Source organism: Triturus cristatus, chromosome 7, assembly GCF_964204655.1.
Source record: "Triturus cristatus chromosome 7, aTriCri1.1, whole genome shotgun sequence".
Lineage (NCBI taxonomy): Eukaryota > Metazoa > Chordata > Amphibia > Caudata > Salamandridae > Triturus > Triturus cristatus.
The window spans coordinates 1,876,425,682-1,876,446,987 of NC_140590.1; the positions used below are offsets into that span (position 1 = coordinate 1,876,425,682).

Consider the following 21,306-nt stretch of genomic DNA (forward strand, 5'->3'; position numbering starts at 1 on the left):
GACTGTATTCTCCCAGTCGTCACTCGGAAGAATTAGAACGTGCACATCACGTAAAGTCACATTTCGCCCAACAAAGAAAACGAAGTCCGTAGCAGTTCTCAACTCACCAAGCAATACTAAAGGTCACCGCTGAGAAATAACAGTTCCGCTACTTTTGGTGGTGGAGATTACGGCTGACCTCTTGAGGTAACGCGAAAGAGTTAATGAACTGAAAGAAAACCAAGATGGCGGCACGTAGCTTTCGTCATACGTTGCGCACAGCGTTACTCACGCACGCATCCAAACGCGCGTCCTCCGTAGGTTGTGCGTTTCACCCAATGTGACGTAGGAAAACACTTTGCCGTTGAGCGTGCGCTGAGTCTCGAGCGAGCTCCGCAATCCCACTTCACCGGGAAACTAGTGAAAGTGTGCCAAAATATCAGAAAACAGTACCTTGAGGCACGTAAACTCCTTTCAATAAACAGGTTCCGGTCACACTTTCCAAACGATGACAGCACAACTGGAAATCCAAATGCAGCAGAGGGCGAAACAACCAAGTGGATCACCAGGTCGCGTTGAAGAACGTCGAGGACAACGAGGATATCGTCGCCAAAATTGTTGAGATGCTTGCTTGGAATAAATCTCAGGAACAGATGAAGATATATAAGATTTATTCAAGAACGCAACCTGGCATCCGACCACCTCGACGATCCAGCAGCAACTGTCATCTATCGAGTGCCGTCAGCCTTACACTCTAAGAATCTACACGACTGAGTACTCCAGAACAGGTAGGAGAACTCCAAAAACCAGAATACACAGGTAAGTTACACTACAACAGAGGGAAAGTTGTCCCAAGGATGGATGGGTGAGCGTGAGATGTCTCGGTTGCCAGGGGGAGGGGGGAAGTCCCAGAGGGAGGTGGGAACTGGAGATGTCCCAGAGAGAGGGAGGAGTTGGAGATGTCCCTGAGGGAGGGAGGAGCGGTAGTTGTCCCTGAGGGAGGGGGAGCGGGAGATGGCCCTGAGGGAGTGGGGGAATGGTAGATGTCTCCAAGGATGAGGGAGCAACAGATTTCCCAGAGGGAGGGGGAGCGGGAGATGTCCCTGAGGAGGGAGGATGTGCGGGAGATGTCCTCCAGGAAGTGGGCGGGAGATGTCCCCCAGGGAGGGGGTTTCAGGAGATGACCCTGAGGAGAGAGGGGGAGCAGGAGATGTGTCTGGGGGAGGGGGAGAGGGAGATGTCCCCCAGGATGTGAGGAGCCGGAGATGTCCCTGAGGGAGGGGGGAGCAGGAGATGTCCTTGAGAAAGGGGGGAGCGGGAGATGTCCCCGAGGGAGGGAGGAGCGGGAGTTGTCCCTGAGGGAGGGGGAGCGGGAGATGTCCCCGAGGGAGGGGGGAGCAGGAGTTGTCCCTGAGGGAGAGGGAGATGTCCCCTAGGAAGTGAGGAGCGGGAGATGTCCAAGAGGGATGTGGGAGCAGGAAATGTCCTCAAGCGAATGGTGTGTGGGAGATGTCCCTAAGGGAGGGGGAAGCAGGAGATATTAGCAAGGGAGGGGGGAGTGAGAGATGTCCTTGAGAAAGGGGGAGCGGGAGATGTCCTTGAGAGAGGGGGGAGCGGGAGAAGTGCCAGGGGAGGGGGGAACGGGAGATGTCCCCGGGGAGGGGGAGCAGAGATGTCTCCAAAGAGGGAGTGTGGAGAGGGAGATGTCCCCGAGGGAGGGGGAGGGGGAGATGTCCCCAGGGTTGGGGGAGCCGGAGATGTCTTTGAGGGAGGGAGGGAGGCGGGAGATGTCCCGAGGACCTCAGTCTGTGAATAAAATGCACCATGAAGCTGAATTATTCATTGAACTCACTGTGTTGTCTCTTTATTGCTGCCTCACGTGCATTCTACAAGTGGAAGCTGCAGCCCCAGCCCCCCATAACAGGCTGCACCCCCTTACTTTAGCATCAGCGAGACCCCGACCTGATCTTGGCATGGAGGGGTGGGACCGTGGGAAGGGTGGGAGGCTCTTTAGCGCAGAGTGGGTGGGTGGTGGGCGGTGTGGTGAGTTCATTTGGGGGGCATCCTGGATGGTTTGGGGTGCAGGCAGCTCGGCTGAATCATGTGATCTGGGACTTGGAAACGTAACCCTTACCTTTCTGCGGGGAGCTGTGACGTCCTGACATGAGGGGGGTCAATGGGGTGGGGGGGTGATGAGAAAACCAGCACAGAGGGGTCAGAATACAAATAAATGTGATGGGTGTGCGTGTGTGGGGGTGCATGAGGGCGTGTGTGTGTGCATGCGGGCGTGTGTCTAGCGCCAAGAGGCCGCGGATGCTGTCATGCGTTTCACCAATAATGCAGGCTCAACAAAAGCCCAAGTATTAGGTCTTGCTGATATTTTGCTTAGCGCTGTGTTGCTGCGCCTCACCTTCTTAGCGCTGTGTTGCTGAGCCTCACCTTCATAGCGCTGTACTCTGTTGCAGATAGGTTTGTGATCTCTGTCACATGTGGCCAGATTCTAGGCTCGTCATTGGTGGCCTCATGTCCGTGAGACAGTGACGTCTGCTGCCCTCTCCTTACAGTCACAGGTGAATAAAGTAAAGTTCTTCACACTGAGCTGCGCCCCCTGCTGCACCCCCAGGTAGAGTCAAAGGACAGACCCACATGGGGACAGATGGGCCAGACCTTTCATCTCACCCCGAGGCCTTAGTGCCAATATCGGCAACACTCCCCTTCCCTCCCACAGCATTATCTTAGAGAAATAATCAGACAAGACACATTCTTAGTGGAGAAAATTTCTGCAGGTTTATTTGCATAACATATATGCCAACATGGTGGGTTATCTTACGGGCGATCCCAGGGCAGGCAGCCCCTCGCCGCCTGCCCACCTGATGAGCCAAAATTCACCGTGGCCCTAGCCAACCGGTGTTTGTTAGATTTGGGGGAGGGGATAGCCCCTCCCACCGGTGGACCACCAGCCCACCCCCTTACTCACGCCCCCCCCCTAAGAGGGGCGGAGCGTTGAGGCAACCCCCTGTTGCTCAGGTCCACAACCGCCCGTAGGACTAACGGGGCGCCGTCGCTCCTCCAGGGTCCAATGCGAGGACCTCCCTGGGAATATTTGGCTTTAGCACCCTGGCTGTGCTCCTGCAGAGGGTACGCTTCTGTACCTTACAGCCTCTGGATCGCCCTGCAACTCCGCCACAGCTCTGGGTGTGGCCACCGTCACAGCCAGGGCCCCCCACCAAGGTAGGCCTCTTCACCTCGCTGTTGCATCCTCTAGAAACTCCCAGTGGACTTAACTGCAAAACGTCCAGAGATTGGAAGACCAATCACGTTGTTAAAACTAAAATGCAAGCAGACTGATCCGGGGACATAGCCTCACATTCAAACCCCCGTCATAGAAGCGCAGCAAGTCCAATACAGAGATAAAAGCCAAATCATTCTTGAGCTTAGATGCACCGGTACTAACTGCTCCTATTACCTGGAAATGTGTGGTGCGTCCCCAGCCTGGAAACTTATGGGTGTGCACAGACAGTGCCTGGACACATGTAAAGCCCAAGCTGTTAGCAGATCCACCTGCCTAACCCAGACAAGAAGTCCTGCCAGAACTCTGTGTCCCTTTACCTTGGTTCCGAGTAGCCCTGCCACTTTCTGATAATCAGTGGCCATGTCTGTCTCTGAACCTAACCCATTCTGCACGGGCTTAGGTGCGGGCCCTAAACCACTTCTCACTCTAAGGGCAGACCTCGGTGCCCAAAACAAGGCACTGGTGGGTGCCGCCTACCCTTTCTAAACAAGAGGTCGAACCCAAGCTCCTTACTTTTCTGCTGCTCCACAGGCCTGAAATTGTAGCTCTGGGCCGACTTCTGGCACCTAACCCTTACTTGGACATGCCCGAGATAAAAACCTACATCTAGAAGGCCTGCCAACCGACTGACCACCTCCCACTCCAGAGTGTTACGCCACCACTCAGTAGCTCGGAACGAAACCAGGTATAGATGTATCGGAAGATCCATCTCTAGGTGCATGCCTGCCACACATATCACTGCGTATCGTAATCTGTCAAAAACCAGGGTGCCAGGTATCCTGCAGGGCTAAGCCCCCAAAGAAATCGCCTGCCCCTGCGTGCAGCCCAAGCATCCTTTATTCGCCCCGCCACAGAGACTTACATGTTATATGTAGCTGTTATGCACTAGCCCACCCTGATGTGGCCGAAATTACAGCCACGGAATAATAGACCATGGCGTGCCCGCACTAGGCCCCTCTTAATGATACATTCTATATCATAACCCTAAATTCAACTTGCCTGAAGCTAGAATACCCGTGCCAGGGTGACTAGGGGTTGCATTGTCCCTGCTGACACATTTTTACTCCTATGACCCATCCCTGAAAAGATCCTAGCTGAAAGACATTGTGCGGGCTGTCCTGGTCGACCAAACGGTGTGGACAGACCCGAGTCTCCCTGCCCAGAACTTACCATAGACACCACAACACCCAAAGTTATTGCTCACCAACCTGAGTGCAGGAAGACACACTGGCCGGCCCATAGACCAGCGGACCTCTAACCCCAAATAAGGTGACCTGCCACAAACAACTTCAAATTGCCAATATGGTCAACCCGATTTCAGGAAACAGTACTGCTGGGAACACAGGCCACCAACTTCGCCGCCCCTCAGCGAAAAGACAGGCCACGCTCATGCCCAAACCAAACAACAAGCTACCCACCACACGTGGCACAGTCCCCTTGCCAGGTTGCTACGACCTTATTACGCACTGTTAGACCTGGCACCATTGGCGCGAGTCTCCCTTCCATTTTTTCGCTGTGTCTCCTCTGTTTTTGCTGGTTATAGATGCTCTGGGCGCCGTGTCACTGCCATTCAGTGCCACAGCGCGAATGCTCCCTTTGTAAAGATGACATGTGAATTGGTACCTCCATGATTGTCTTATTTGGTTTACCTGTTAGTCCCTAGTAGCGTGGCCCGTGTGTGCCCAGGGTTGGTAAACCGAATGCTGCTGGTGGGCCTGCAGCACTGGTTTGTGCCACCCACAGAAGCGGCTTGTAAAGTGTGTCTCTGACCTGCCACTGCAGTGTCTGCGTGCAGTCCAGAACTGCCATCTTGGCTGAGAAGTGCACCCACTTCCCAGCCCCTGAACCTTCCCTTGGCATCCTGTAAGTCCCCTTTATGATAGGGCGCATGGTATGTGTAAGGTAGAACATGCCCTGTTGTATGTAGCATGTCCTAGTAGTGAATTACACCCAATTTCGTTTTTCACTACTGTAAGGCTACCTGTTCTCCATAGGCCAGAATGGGAGGTCTGGGCTATTACATTCTATAGTCCTAACTGACCCACAGAACATGGTTGAAAAACGAATTTAGTATGCCTGAGCTCAGAATATTAAAATACATCTTTTAGTGAAGGGTATTTTTATATCCTGTGTTTGAAACTACCACTTTTAGAGTATAGGTACTTTCTTGCCTAAGCCTTCCAGTTGCTCTGCTATTATGTGTATTGGCTGTCTGGTTTTGGAGGGACAGGGTAGGCTGAGTCAGACCTGGGTTGAATAGAGCGTCCTACCTTGGTGTGAGGGAGGGGTAGCTCCTGCACTTGAATAGGGCTGTGCCTGGCAAGGTGAATGCTGGCTCCACCTCCCACTGTGCGTCTGAGGCAGACCCCCTCTTTCTGAAAGGAAGGATGCAGCCTGATCAACAAAGTGCTCCAGGGCTGGGCAGAACTGGTTCTGGCTGGGTTCAGAGACTTGGGACCCCTAAGAACAAAGACTTTGGGGGTATAAATATTTGTGCACAAACCCCTACAATGGGTATTGCTCCTGGATAACAAGAAGAACCTCTGTCCGTGTGACTACAAGAGTCTGCAGGAGAAGGACTGTCCTTGTGCTTGGGTGCTGTTTCTGGGACTGGCCTGCAGCTGTTACCACTGGACTTCAAGAAGAGGAAAAGAACTTTTATTGGACTTTTATTTTTTTGCTACAGCAATCACCCAAGGGCTAGAAGAGAGCTAGCCTCCTGCTGGAGTCTCAGGCCCATCAGACTCCACCATCAGCCTCCTCTTTCCTCCCAGCGAGGATTACTATCTGCAGGTTAGGCTCCTGTGTGTTACAGGGTCTCTAGTTCTACTGCTGAGAAGAGAGCGCTGGAAATCGTCGCTAACCTCCGTTAGCGAGCCGCTGCAGCTGGTGAGCGTGAGAAAAATCGTCGCTCAGCTGTCGCCGAGCGCTCGCTAACCCGAAGAAGATCGCATCATTTGTCGGCGGGTCTGAAAACGCCTGCTATCCGAAGATCGTCGCATCGCTTGTTGGCGGGCCCCAAAACGCTCGCTAACACCCCACAACATCGCCACAGAATCATCGCAGCGCGGACGCAGTGCATTCGCCATTTTCCCCGCATCGCATCCAGATCGTCGCTCCCTCGCGGAGCGCCATTTGCCTTTCATCGCAGCGAAGTCGCACATGCACCAGGCTCGGTGCATCTTCCTCCCTCGCGGCAAGGATTTCGTCGCATCACCGGCCTAGCGTGGAGAAGTTTGTCGCTTTGTCCTGCCCGCAACCCAGCGCATCATCCTCCCTCGCGGTAAGGATTCAACGCATCGCTGGTTAGCGTGAGGAAATTTATCGCTACAACTCCCTAGCGACATTTTTGTTGCTTTGCTCCAGGAACCAGATACTTTGTGAGTAAAAGGGTCGCAGAGACCACTGCATTGAACTGAACCTCATTTTGTGCACCCTGAACTATTTTTTTCCTTGCAGCATTTCTAAAGTAATTATATTTTTATAGTATTGTGGATTTCTACTGTTATTGGTCTTGTGATTAAGTCTATATAAAAATACCTATTTTTCATAACTACTTGAGTGGTGTCCATTTGTAGTGTTCCTCATTATATTACTGTGTATGGTCATAAATGCTTCACACACTGCCTCTGAGATAAGCCTAGCTGCTCGTGCTACGTTACCACAGGGTTGAGCAGGGGTTGTCAAAGGGTGTAGGCTGCTTACTCTGACTTAGGAAGAAGGGTCCCTACTTGGACAGTGGCCAGCCATTGCCAACTAGAGACCCCCATTTCTAACATTGGTGGTCAGCGGTGAGGATCTGGACTTGCATTTATGATTGCATACAGTAATTATAGTGTACACTACTAGTGAGTGCAGACCATAACATAACCACGTACGTTTTTGAGATCTTTTGATTCTATTTTTGATCGTTATTGCCAGTTATTACTACAATGGGCAAGCCCAGATCCAATGCCTCTGAGGATCTCTCCTGGGAAGAAGAGAAATTAGAAACCTACAATGCCAAGCAGCTCAAATATTTTTGCAAACGCTTCACAGTCCCTATCACAGGTCTCACTAAAAGGGAAGAGTATTACAAGGCGCTGAAGGCCTGGTTAGAAGCCAGGGATGCCCCTAGGAATGAGGAAGGGCCTGTGGAGGGGGGAGAGAATGCAGGAGAGCAGCAGGAAGAAATTGTAGATTTGGTAGGAGATAAAGCAGTTTCCAGCCCAGGCACTAGTGTGTCCTCAAGGGGCCTGACTCCAGAAGAGGTGGAGGACAGGGAGAGAGATAGGCGGCATAATATGGAGATGGCTAAGCTCAAATTGGATGGTCAGAAAGACCTAGAGAATAAGAAGTTAGAAGTTGAGATAATGAAGATGAAATTTGAACATGAGAGAATTTTGAGGGAGTTGGAGATTACGGCCAAGAGTATTGAGATCTCCCCCTCTGGTGGCAGCATACCAGTAGTGCATATTGAGAGTAGAGTGTATATACCTAAAGAGGTTATTAAGGATTTTCATAAAAGTGAAGATATTGGGCAATGGTTTGCCGCGTATGAATTAGCTATGGTGTCCCACCGGGTCCCTGAGAAGGATTGGGGAGCGGGGTTGTGGGGACGCTTTGTGAGTGAGGGGAGGGATACCTTGTTGGACCTACCCCCCGGAAGTAGGATGATTTATGCCCACATGAAGGAAGCTTTGATTACCCACTATGGTTTGACCCCTGAAATGTATAGGCAGAGATTTAGAACCTGCAAGAAGATAGAGGGTACCACGTGGGTTGAATATGTGTCTTTTTTTGGCAGAGCAATGGAGCGCTGGGTAAAAGGCAGCAAAGTAGAACCTTTTGAGCAACTGTATGACTTGATTGCATGGGAGCATTTTTCTAGTAACTGTTTTCCTGAGCTACGCCAGCACCTGATAGATTCCAAGCTGACTAACCCTAGGAAGCTTGCTGAGGAGGCGGACCGCTGGGTGAGCACCCGGGTTCACAAGGGTCCAGTGGGAGACTTTGCCAAAGGTGGGCAGGGTCCCCAGCAGAGAGGTGGGGGGGACCGGGGTAAAACAAGGGAGTTCCACCGAGGGCCCCAAGATAATTCCCATGGGAACCAGGCAGTGGTATCCCAGCCTCCCCCAGATAAGAAGCCAATGCCTCCAACAGGTAATCCTGTTCCAAGGAGGCCCCCTACTTGTTTTAAGTGTGGCCAGGTGGGCCACAGATACTTTGACCCCCAGTGTCCCCAAAAGGATACTCCTGCACCACCCCGTGCACCGCCCCGCCAGCTTGCTAGTGTAGCCCTGGGGGAGGAGGAGATGAGTGCCCCAGGTGGGTGGGACCCCATAGAGTTGACCCTTGTCTCCCTAGGAGACTTTGAAATGGTTCCTAAGCCTGCACTGCCTGATAACACTAAAAAGTACAGGCAGTGGGTAACCATCAATGGCCATAGAGTGGAGGCTCTGAGGGACACAGGAGCCAATGTAGCTGCTGTCAGCTCCCGGTTGGTGTCCAAAGAGCAGGTTGTGCCCCATGCATTCTACCCAGTAGTGTCCGCAGACAACACAGAGAGCCAATGTGAGGTGGCTCAGGTTCCCTTTGAGTGGGGGGGGGGGGTCTCAGGAACTCTTCAGGTGGCTGTGAGGCCCGCCATGCCGGTGGACTGTCTGTTGGGCAATGATTTAGAGAACTCACCGTGGGCTACGGTGGAGAGGAGAGCTCACTTGCAAATGTTGGGTCTGCCTGAGTGGGCGTGTGCTACCACTTGGTCCATGGCGGCCAAAGAGGGTATTGAGACAGACCTGGAGCCTGAGAGTATGGCCCAGGTCCCTGCCTTAGAGAGGAGGGGCAGGGGGCACAGGAAACCGGCCCCCTTGGTTCCCACGGCCCAGGAGGGAGCAGACCCTGAGGGGGATGCCCTGGAGCCTACCGGGGAGCAGAGCACCGACCTGAGGGACTTGCCTGAGCTGACCCAGTGGCAGCAGGCAGGGGGGCCCACCAGGGAGGAATTTTGTGACCAGCAGAGAATTTGCCCCTCTCTTGAGGGTATGCGGCAACAGGCTGCAGCCCAAGCAGCAGGTGATATGTCCGGTTCACATCTGATTTATTGGGAGAACAATCTCCTGTATAGCGAGCCTAAGGCTGCTGAGCCGGGGTCAGCCCGTGTACTGGTGGTACCCGAGTGCTTCAGAGCCTTCCTACTGGGGTTGACTCATGACATTCCATTGGCAGGGCATCTGGGGCAGACCAAGACCTTTGAGAGGCTGGTCACCCACTTTTATTGGCCCCAGATGCGCAAGAGTTCAGATACGTATTGTAGGACCTGTGAGACTTGCCAGGCAAGTGGGAAGAGTGGGGGGAAGATCAAAGCCCCACTCCAGCCCTTTGCAGTTGTGAGTACCCCATTCGAGCGAGGGGGCATTGACATTGTGGGGCCTCTGGACCCCAAGACAGCCATGGGCAACAGGTACATCCTGGTCTTGGTGGACCATGCCACCCGGTACCCTGAAGCCATCCCACTCAGGACAGTGACGGCCCCCGTGGTGGGACGGGCACTGATGGGGATCTTCTCCCGTGTGGGGTTCCCTAGAGAGGTGGTGAGCGACAGGGGGACCAACTTCATCTCCCAGTATATGAAGTCTCCGTGGAAGGAGTGTGGGGTGACTTACAAGTTCACCACTCCTTACCACCCCCAGGGGAACGGTCTGGTTGAGAGGTTCAACCGGACCTTGAAGGGCATGATCATGGGCCTAGAAGAGCCCCTGAGGCGTAAGTGGGACGTCCTCTTGCCATGCCTGTTGTTTGCATACCGTGAGGTGCCACAGAAGTCCTTAGGGTTCAGTCCCTTTGAACTGCTCTATGGCCATCCGGTACGAGGGCCTCTGAGTCTGGTCAAGGAAGGCTGGGAGCAATCTCCCAGGAAACCTCCCCAGGACGTATTTAGCTATGTCCTGGCCTTCAGGAACCAGACTCGGCGTTTCAGAAAAATTGCTGAGGCAAATCTGGAAGCCAGCCAGGAGGAGATGAAACGTTGGCACGACCAGAATGCCACTCTGGTCGAGTTTCAACCTGGTCAAAAGGTTCGGGTACTGGCCCCAGTGGAGCCCTGCGTGCTCCAAGATAAGTGGACCGGTCCATTTGAGGTGGTGGAGCGAAAAAGTCAGGTTACCTATGTGGTGGACTTCAAATCTCCCAGGAACCTCCTGCTGGTCCTGCATGTGAATCGCCTAAAGCCCCACTTTGCGAGGTCTGAAGTGGGCATGCTTCTTGCCACAGATGCAGGGATGGAGGAGGAGAGTGAGCCTCTTCCTGACCTCCTGTGTGCAGGAGAGAAGGATGGGTCAGTGGAGGGTGTGGTCCTCTCAACCACACTGACCCCTGAGCAGCAGAGAGATTGCCACCAGCTGTTGGGGCAATTTCCTGATTTATTTGACCTGGTGCCTGGTGTCACTGATTGGTGCGTCCATGAGGTAGACACCGGGGACAGTCCTCCTGTCAAGCACAAGGCTTACAGAGTGACTGACAGGGTCAGGGCCTCCATGAAGGAGGAGGTCTCCAAAATGTTTGCCCTAGGGGTGATTGAGTCCTCTAGCAGCCCTTGGTCCAGCCCCGTGGTCTTGGTACAAAAGGCTGCAGCGCCTGGTGACACTCCAGAACTTAGGTTCTGTGTGGACTACCGAGGTCTCAATTGGGTCACGAGGACCGACGCGCACCCCATCCCCAGAGCTGATGAGCTCATAGATCGGTTAGGGGCTGCCCGGTACCTCAGTACGTTTGATCTAAAGTCTGGGTACTGGCAGATCGCCTTAACTGATGGGGCAAAGGAGAGGTCAGCATTCTCCACACCAGATGGGCACTACCAGTTCTGTGTGATGCCCTTTGGGATGAAGAATGCCCCTGCCATCTTTCAGAGGGTGGGCAACCAGGTGTTGGTTGGGCTGGAGGTTTTCAGTGCCGCCTACCTGGATGACATTGCAGTGTTTAGTTCCTCCTGGGAGGACCACTTGCACCACCTCTGGGAAGTGTTGATGGTGCTGCGCAGAGCAGGCCTCACAATCAAGGCCAGTAAGTGCCAGATTGGGCAGGGTTCTGTGGTATACTTGGGACACCAAGTTGGGAGTGGCCAGGTGGTGCCAGTACAGCCCAAGATTGAGACCATCCTGGCTTGGGAGCCCCCAAGGACCCAGACCCAGGTGAGGGCCTTCTTAGGACTCACGGGTTACTACAGGAGGTTTGTCAAGGGGTATTTCAGCATTGTTGCCCCCTTGACTGAGCTGACTTCCAAGAAGCGGCCCAAGATTGTGAACTGGACTGACACCTGTCAGAAAGCTTTTGATGCCCTCAAGACTGCCATATGTACAGCACCCGTACTCCAGGCGCCCAACTTTGCTAAGGAATTTATTGTCCAGACAGACGCTTCAGAGCATGGGGTGGGGGCTGTTCCATCACAAATGAATGAGGAGCGACTAGACCTACCTGTAGCCTTCATCAGTAGGAGGTTACTTCCACGGGAACAGAGGTGGAGTGCGATCGAGCGTGAGGCATTTGCTGTGGTCTGGGCACTGAAGAAGCTGAGACCATACCTGTTTGGGACTCACTTCCGGGTTCAGACAGACCACAGGCCCCTCAGGTGGTTGATGCAGATGAGGGGTGAGAATCCTATGTTGTTAAGGTGGTCCATTTCCCTACAGGGTATGGACTTTACGGTGGAACACCGCCCTGGTACAGAACACCCCAACGCTGATGGTCTGTCCAGATTTTTCCGCCTTAGTGAAGAGAACTTCCCAGGGGATGGGTAGTTCTCCCCACATTTCAGCTGGAGGGGACGTGTGTTAGACCTGGCACCATTGCCGCGAGTCTCCCTTCCATTTTTTTGCTGTGTCTCCTCTGTTTTTGCTGGTTATAGATGCTCTGGGCGCCGTGCCACTGCCATTCAGTTCCACAGCGCGAATGCTCCCTTTGTAAAGATGACATGTGAATTGGTACCTCCATGATTGGCTTATTTGGTTTACCTGTTAGTCCCTAGTAGCGTGGCCCGTGTGTGCCCAGGGCTGGTAAACCGAATGCTGCTGGTGGGCCTGCAGCACTGGTTTGTGCCACCCACAGAAGCGGCTTGTAAAGTGTGTCTCAGACCTGCCACTGCAGTGTCTGCGTGCAGTCCAGAACTGCCATCTTGGCTGAGAAGTGCACCCACTTCCCAGCCCCTAAACCTTCCCTTGGCATCATGTAAGCCACCCTTATGATAGGGCGCATTGTATGTGTAAGGTAGGACATGCCCTGATGTGTGTAGCATGTCCTAGTAGTGAATTACACCCAATTTCGTTTTTCACTACTGTAAGGCTACCTGTTCTCCATAGGCCAGAATGGGAGGTCTGGGCTATTACATTCTATAGTCCTAACTGACCCACAGAACATGGTAGAAAAACGAATTTAGTATGCCTGAGCTCAGAATATTAAAATACATCTTTTAGTGAAGGTTATTTTTATATCCTGTGTTTGAAACTACCACTTTTAGAGTATAGGTACTTTCTTGCCTAAGCCTTCCAGTTTGCTCTGCTATTATGTGTATTGGCTGTCTGGTTTTGGAGGGACAGGGCAGGCTGAGTCAGACCTGGGTTGAATAGAGCGTCCTACCTTGGTGTGAGGGGAGGGGTAGCTCCTGCACTTGAATAGGGCTGTGCCTGGCAAGGTGAATGCTGGCTCCACCTCCCACTGTGCGTCTGAGGCAGACCCCCTCTTTCTGAAAGGAAGAATGCAGCCTGATCAACAAAGTGCTCCAGGGCTGGGCAGAACTGGTTCTGGCTGGGTTCAGAGACTTGGGACCCCTAAGAACAAAGATTTTGAGGGTATAAATATTTGTGCCCAAACCCCTACAATTTGTATTGCTCCTGGATAACAAGAAGAACCTCTGTCCGTGTGACTACAAGAGTCTGCAGGAGAAGGACTGTCCTTGTACTTGTGTGCTGTTTCTGGGACTGGCCTGCAGCTGTTACCACTGGACTTCAAGAAGAGGAAAATAACTTTTATTGGACTTTTATTTTTTTGCTACAGCAATTACCCAAGGGCTAGAAGAGAGCTAGCCTCCTGCTGGAGTCTCAGGCCCATCAGACTCCACCATCAGCCTCCTGTTTCCTCCCAGCGAGGATTACTATCTGCAGGTGAGGCTCCTGTGTGTTCCAGGGCCTCTAGTTCTACTGCTGAGAAGAGAGCGCTGGAAATCGTCGCTAACCTCTGTTAGCGAGCCGCTGCAGCTGGTGAGCGTGAGAAAAATCGTCGCTCAGCTGTCGCCGAGCGCTCGCTAACCCGAAAAGATCGCATCATTTGTCGGCGGGTCTGAAAACGCCTGCTATCCGAAGATCGTCGCATCGCTTGTTGGCGGGCCCCAAAACGCTCGCTAACACCCCACATCATCGCCACAGGATCATCGCAGCGCGGACGCAGTGCGTTCGCCATTTTCACCGCATCGCATCCAGATCGTCGCTCCCTCGCGGAGCGCCATTTGCCTTTCATCGCAGCGAAGTCGCACACGCACCAGGCTCGGTGCATCATCCTCCCTCGCGGAAAGGATTTCATCACCGGCCTAGCGTGGAGAAGTTTGTCGCTTTGTCCTGCCCGCAACCCAGCGCATCATCCTCCCTCGCGGTAAGCATTCAACGCATCGCTGGTTAGCGTGAGGAAATTTATCGCTACAACTCCCTAGCGACATTTTTGTTGCTTTGCTCCAGGAACCAGATACTTTGTGAGAAAAAGGGTCGCAGAGACCACTGCATTGAACTGAACCTCATTTTGTGCACCCTGAACTATTTTTTCCTTGCAGCATTTCTAAAGTAATTATATTTTTATAGTATTGTGGATTTCTACTGTTATTGGTCTTGTGATTAAGTCTCTATAAAAAAACCTATTTTTCATAACTACTTGAGTGGTGTCCATTTATAGTGTTCCTCATTATATTACTGTGTATGGTCATAAATGCTTCACACACTGCCTCTGAGATAAGCCTAGCTGCTCGTGCTACGTTACCACAGGGTTGAGCAGGGGTTGTCAAAGGGTGTAGGCTGCTTACTCTGACTTAGGAAGAAGGGTCCCTACTTGGACAGTGGCCAGCCATTGCCAACCAGAGACCCCCATTTCTAACACGCACCTACTGCAGGAGCCTGGAAATTGGTGCTTGTGCTCTGCATTGTATAAATTAGTAAAAGAGGCACGTTTGAACTGGTACCGGATAGCGTTGATAAAGCCTGCAAATACTCCACTCAGAGCAACCCGCTAGCCAATGGCTTCCATTGAAACGGCGGTGGCAACAGACCTCAAAGGACTGGAGGCGGAACAATGGAGTACAGCTCTGATCTAACAGATGCCCCTTGCATCAGATATCAACCATACCCCCTTGGCTGAAAGCTGCTCAGTGCTTCTGATGCATCGGCACTCTCAGCCAGCTCACCCTGATAAAATCAGCTCATGAGCGGGACTTAACCGTGCGATGAGAGCACAAGACCCACTAGTACGACGTCAACTCTAGAACCAGGCTCCACCACAAGAGCCCTTCACAAGCCATGTGGCCTAAAACAATCACCCTGTGGGGCGGTTGCAAATGGACTGCGAACAACTCCTGGAGTTCTGGTTGGCTAAGGTCTGCACCTGAGCCCGGCCGAACCCTCCACTAGTCAGGAGAAGAGAGTACACCTTACAGCTAACTCCTACTCACCCCCTAGGTAGCTAGTCAGAGCCTCAGGGCTTATCCAAGAGGCAGTGTAAATATACTATTCAAACCGCACACCCATACTAGCAAACTAGGCACCCCACAGCGGAGACTGCCTACACCTCTCACCTAGTTACCGTACTGTCACAGAACGCCACCACCAAGCCTGCTGGCACCAGTCCTCAACCTGTCTTGAGCCATGTTGCCGCGATGTGCCTCTTGCAGACATGTAAGGGACAAGAAAATCAAGCAAACAACGATTGTTCCTGCAATTTGTATAACATAATGCCCCGATAACGTGAAGTCAGCTACCGCTCAAAAGAAAACAATGACTGGCAAGCCTTGCTCATCACCCCTGTTGCGCGTTCAACACTGCGACGTGGTGACCCCGGGACCTGGTTGACGGCGTGATCGTCCCTGCACGCTCCAATAATCGCTCTGCATCGCCTGCCCAGTTCCAACACCGCCCCTCGCATTCCAGCGCTGACGTGCCCCCTTCTTACATTTTATTTACTTGCCAGGCTTCCCTTTCATCAATCCTACTGATGTCATCAAAACTAGCAACACCTCACGATTCATGGATGTAATTTGATATGACGCTAGTGTGAGAAGTTGGCCTGATATATGATGTCACTAATTCTAGTGTACACCTTGTATCAGTCCAAACAACCCTTATGGTGATTGGTTGTAAAGTCAACCTTATAGACCAGCTATCCTAGTGGTAGCATGGACAAGAGCAGTCTTAGGCTAAACTCTGAATGGCATGTGAGGCCAGCTGTTATACCATTTGTAAGCCCTTGAATATCAAATGAAAGGACACCACAACAGATATATAAAAATAGAATGTATTTATTCTAGTCAAACCCTCAGCACTCTTTATGAGATTCGAGGTAAGTACAACACAGTCTTAATTAAGCATACATTAAGTCACACAGGTAAGTAATACAGTTAGGCCCTAGGGGCCACGCAAACCATATACTAAGTAAGTGGTATAAGGACCACTGTCACGAACACAAGATAGGCCTAGGCCTAGGGAATCGCTGGGGCTACACTATACTACCAAAGGTTAGGAAGTGGGAGGCCCACGGGATTCAGGTGCAGAGTGGAAACACTCACGCGTAATGCGTAAAAGTCGATAGAAATAGTAGTTGTTAGAAATTAACAGTTTTAGGACACTTCTGGTATAGCTAGGAAGTCGAGACTCGGAAACTAGACACTAAGATAGTCACTACCCTGATGAGCACCGGAGTACCCAAGTTACCTAGCCCACGGGCTGCGGGTGCATAGGTGTGAACTTGCGTCGGGTTTCGTCGTTGACTCCTATGGATGCCTGAAGGAAAGTTGCTGACGGCGGTCAGTGAAGAGTGTCCGGTGGATCCCAAGGATGGGATCAAGAAGGAAGGATACCTGCAAGCAGAAGGGACAAAGTCTAGGTCACCAGCCAGGAGCCAGGAAGGAACCAGGAAGGAACTAGGCGATGTCGTGAAGATGCAGGTGAAGAGGTGAAGCTTGTCGCAGCAGCCACGGGTACCAGGAGGCGTCGAGGACGACCAGGTCCAGGAGGTGAGCTGTCCCACAAAGGCTCATACTGTCGGCGGCGTCGAAGTCGAGTCAGGACCCAACAAGCCTTGGCAAGCGGAACCCACGCAGGATGGAGGACTTGCTCCTGGTGCAGACCAGGAAGGTCTGGGGTGCTTCTCTTTCACAGAGGAGCGGTTGCCAGTCTGGAGGAGCCGGACCAGCAAGATGAAAACAAAGGTTCGTCGTCGCAGAGGTCACTAGCCAACGGGCCAGCAACCGGACAACACATCGAGCAACTCAGGTGCAGAAGGGCCCCACGCAGAACACGTGAAGTGTGGGGAGCTGGTCTTCTTTGCAGATGGTGCTCGGGATGGGGGCTTCTCAATTCCCCAAGCACAGCCTCGAGGGAGCCTCGGAAGTCGCGCTAGTCAGGTACTAGCCACTTTTCCCAAGTCGCCGGTCCCACATCCCTCGTCGCCTCCACGGGTCTCAGCTTCACTGTAGATGTGGATCTGGGTCAGAGGTGTCTGGAAGTCTTGGCGCTGGTCGGTCTCAGCAGTTGTCCCTCGTAGGATCAGTCGCAAAGCAAGCAGCAGTCGCTGGATGGTGCCTGGTTGCCCAGGGTGGTCACTCCTTGGCCACAAGGGAGATTTCTTCAGTCTTCTTCCTGAGGTCGAATTTCGAAGGTCTAGAGTTTCTGTACAAGTTGCATATTCAGGTTAATCTAATTTAGCAGGGCTCAGCTACCTACTGATATACTGGGCTAGTGGGCTGGGCTACCTGCAAGGTCCCTCCTATGGGTGGGACCAGGAAGGGGAGTGGCTACACCCCCTTTCCTTTGTCCAGTTTCGCGCCAGAGCTGGGGCTGGAGTGCCCCAGCGCCGGTTTGAACTGGACTATGCATGGGACACCTTGTGTGCCCCAGGCAATGTCTAGTTTCATTCATCCCTCCCTGCCCCAATACACTAACTCCGGTCTGTGGTGGTGCTAGCACCTCCCCAAGCAGGAAACCTATTGTCCAGGCCTCCCTGGCTCTGAGGGCTCCCAGCTGCAGGAGGTCAGACTCGTGTCTGTGACAGCAGCATCCATTTTGTGATGCTGAGGCTTTGGTCAGAGTTAAACAGCAAAGTAGGATTTTAACATGTCTCTCCCTCTAGAAGGGAGGAATAATATCCTCATCACCAGAAATGGCATGGGGGTATTATTCCAAAGTGTTAGACACCTTACACAACATGTTTTGATAAAGCCAAACCATAGTTACCATAACCGTTTAAGATTATAAGGTACTTTAAGAGTATATGGTAGGCTATATCATAGAACAGCTATAAGGACATGGATCCGAAAGCTGCAGACAGGCTCAGCTCATGCTAGAGACCCATCTCACATGTTACCAAGCACTCTGCCTCCAGGATTGTTAAGGCCTGCCATAGGAGTGGCTCATAGGTACACATGTGTCTATATATAAGGTAGGTATAGGAATACTACACCGAAGCAAAGGGTGATTACACGACCTTGCCCCAGCTGAGTGATCAGCCAGTTGTGTCTGATTGGAAGGCCAGACCAGGGGTGGCATAATACATGCTGCAGCCCCTGGGAGGCCTAGGGTACACCTATACCCTGGGTACCTAGGGTACACTGTACAGGGTCCAATAAGGTGATCCTTACCAATTGGGTATGTACCTAGGGTACATGGAATCCATTTTAAAGAGAGAGCAGACAGCCTGAGACCCTGAATGGAAGGATCTCAGGCCAACTAAGTCGAAAAACCAGCTAGACACTAGGCAAAAAAATTGGGGGTAACCATAGTCAGATATCCACCTTCCTACAGCTAGCATGCAGGTGAACAAATAACACCCGCAAAAATCCCTTTGCACGCTCATCCCTGCTCTATAATTCTACTCTTGATTGGAAAATACTTATACAGTCACGGAAATTGGACGGTATGTCACACACGCAGCCAAGCTCTTATGAAGGGAAGGGGACATCAGAAACAACCTTTCCTTATAAAACTAATGTATCCCGCCTATCAACTGCACACCACATACTAATTGTGCTTTAATAAAAGAGCCGTAACGCAGAGACATGTGTAGCAACAGTACCCAAGGTAGAAATATACCCGGAAATAAGAAAACGTTGATTCAATTAAGCTCAAGACCATATCCAGGGGTTCAGTTCCGGAACCTGGCCTCCCTCACCATGTCTGAAAGATTCTCAGACATTCCCAACAGACCGCTGCTGAGTGGACAAATATTCATCTGTCTGACCAGTAGGCGAAGATTAGGCCCTATGGGATAACCGCATGCACGCGGCCGGGACCCAAATCACCAGACTCTCTGCATGATGTGACTGACGTTTCTCAACATACCCATAGAGGATCTGGTTCGAAAATGGATGGCACCAGACTGGGGTCAAAACACATTGAACAATACTGCCAAAGGTTTAGATTGCTATGTGTGACGTTTTCGCGAACAGTGTAAAGAGTGATAGTTACCCAACTATGAGTGACACTTATCGCGAGCATGATCAAGCCAAGGAGACATAAATATAAGAAATTGCACCAGTTCGAGCAACAAAACCCAAAAAGATCGTACCCCTGATGCAAAGCACCAGAAACGGAAGGGCCCTTATTGATGCTGTGTTGCAGTTTGGAAAAGACAGACGCGCCGAGCGGATCCCCCCGCACACAGATGAGCTGTAAAATCACAGCGTTCCTATTAAACTATCAACCGCAATGCCATACACCTTTGCTTGGGTTGCCACAGAGTGCCGCGTCCTAATCCCCATAAATGAACCTCCCATGCGAGGCGAGCACCTTTACTGTGAACGAGCACATCCGTTGAAGGATAAAAGAAAACATGGAACATAACTACTGGAATATAGGGCACAAATTAGGTGCTATCAATAAAATCTGCGCCCCGGACATCATAACCCTTTGCTTATGTTCGACCCTTCCCCCAAGCGCCACAATATTACACCTAAAAGACATCATGTGAGAGGTGGCCTAACCTACGGAGCACCAAGACGCCCGTGACCACTCCCGCCTGGCCACCTACCCCGCAGTACGGTGGAGGTTCCACAAGGCGGGGTGGCCTCACCTGCTGCCCATCGTGACCACTCCTAGGGCTCCCTAGGGATGTGCACGTGAGCCACGCAATATCATAGTTCATCTTGGTCCATAGAGAGGCCAATACCAACAGCGCAATGAAAGGGGTATATTGGGGATGTTTAGGATCCACAAAACACAGAAATCCTAGGGTCTAAAGACTACCTCTAAGTATTATTCGAACCTATGTGGTAGGGAACCTAACTGGTGAAAAGATAATGGATATAATATTTATAAGGGCAGATCCCTTTCAGGACGAAATCCCTCAATCACCAATGGTGACATGCTTCATCATAGGGACGCTCCTCCCAAGGGAAAAACCTAGTTCCCTTGAGGGCTACAACCCCCTCGCTGAGAGGGAGGAGCTCAGGGATGTTTTATCTCTAGTATTTAGGACTGACTAAGTCCAAGTATGATGAGCAAGAAGGTGTGAGCAAGGGTGCAGCGCAAAAAAAAAAAAAAATTTGTGAATGCGTGAAAAACGGTGATGAGTTAAAACTGGCTAGGAGGCACCAAAGCCAACTTTAATCAAAAGGTGCCTACTGTCAGAATTTAAAAGGCAGTACACCTGCAGTATGGATTTAAAACTGCTATGGTGTGGGTTTTAGATGGTCAACATGTTTCAGCCCACGAAGACCAAAGGTGAATCGGGCTTTCGTCAGGACCTGTTAGGAAAACGCTACTGCACATAAATGAAGTGAATAAACTATACAAAAAAGGATATCAGGCCAATGCAATGTCAGCGGCCTATATATGAACCTGCATGCACCCGCAAAAGCTGGGTACAGGATCTCACCTCTCGCCTGGCAACCGCTCAGGAAGGCAGCACCGCTCTATCCGTCGGTACCGCTATACCGGGAGAGCCTGCTGCCGGAGGTGTTTAGAATCCAGCAGAGTGATCAGACAATTACCAGTGTATACTACTGCCTCCCTATTCCAAATTTGCCTTATGTAATATTGAAATGTGCAAGAGAAATTAGAATGAAAAAGGACCCCCAAGGACCTCCCTGCCCGTGGGACTCACCGCGCACGACGCCCGTCTAGTACCATGTACACAACACCCGAGGCGCGCTGCCAACTCAGCGTGTACCACGGGTGCAAGGGAGACCGCAACAACGCCAACCACCCGTCCGAGTACGGCAATGCCGCCCAAGAGGGAAACAGTAGTATAGTTCTCTGGGCAGGGAGCAATTATGCATCCGAGGGGCCCCGCGGCAGCACGATACTAATACTACTCCTGCCCCCCTTATTCACCGTCCGCTACGCGTCACCCTAGACCGTGAAAGATACTGTCCTGGGGCAGGGGAGGGGCCCATCCGGTGTGTGTGAGAAGGCTCCTCTCACTTAAAAGCTCCGCCCACCCAGAGTCCAAATTAATGCCCACAGGCGGATGAAAGCATGCCCGGCGCCTAAGGTGAGCAACCCTCCACTGTGACCCGGAGGGTCAAAACTATAAGTTGGGGGATGAGCGGACATGGAGAACAGGTCGGCTGTTCAAGCCTGGGCAGACACAAAGTAGGTAATTCCCACCGCACCACGCCGCCTGCCTAACGCGGTGTAATCACTAACAAGGGAAACCTGAAACAATCCTCTCACCCCCAATACCCGATCGCCAGCCAACGCAATCCCTTGGTCGCATCGAAATCCATGGGGTAGACAATGGGTGGCATTCCTGGTAGATCAAAAGGATTAGTAATTCTAGACCAATGTCTAGAAATAGCTAGTGCACTACTAAAT

At 51.9% G+C, this 21,306-nt stretch overlaps 1 long non-coding RNA gene across 1 annotated transcript in view; it reads right to left on the reverse strand.

The window, feature by feature from the left end:
* LOC146813583 (uncharacterized) overlaps positions 1–21,306 on the reverse strand; it is a 105,636-nt gene that overhangs the window by 80,272 nt on the left and 4,058 nt on the right. The gene's annotated exons all lie outside the window — the stretch shown is intronic.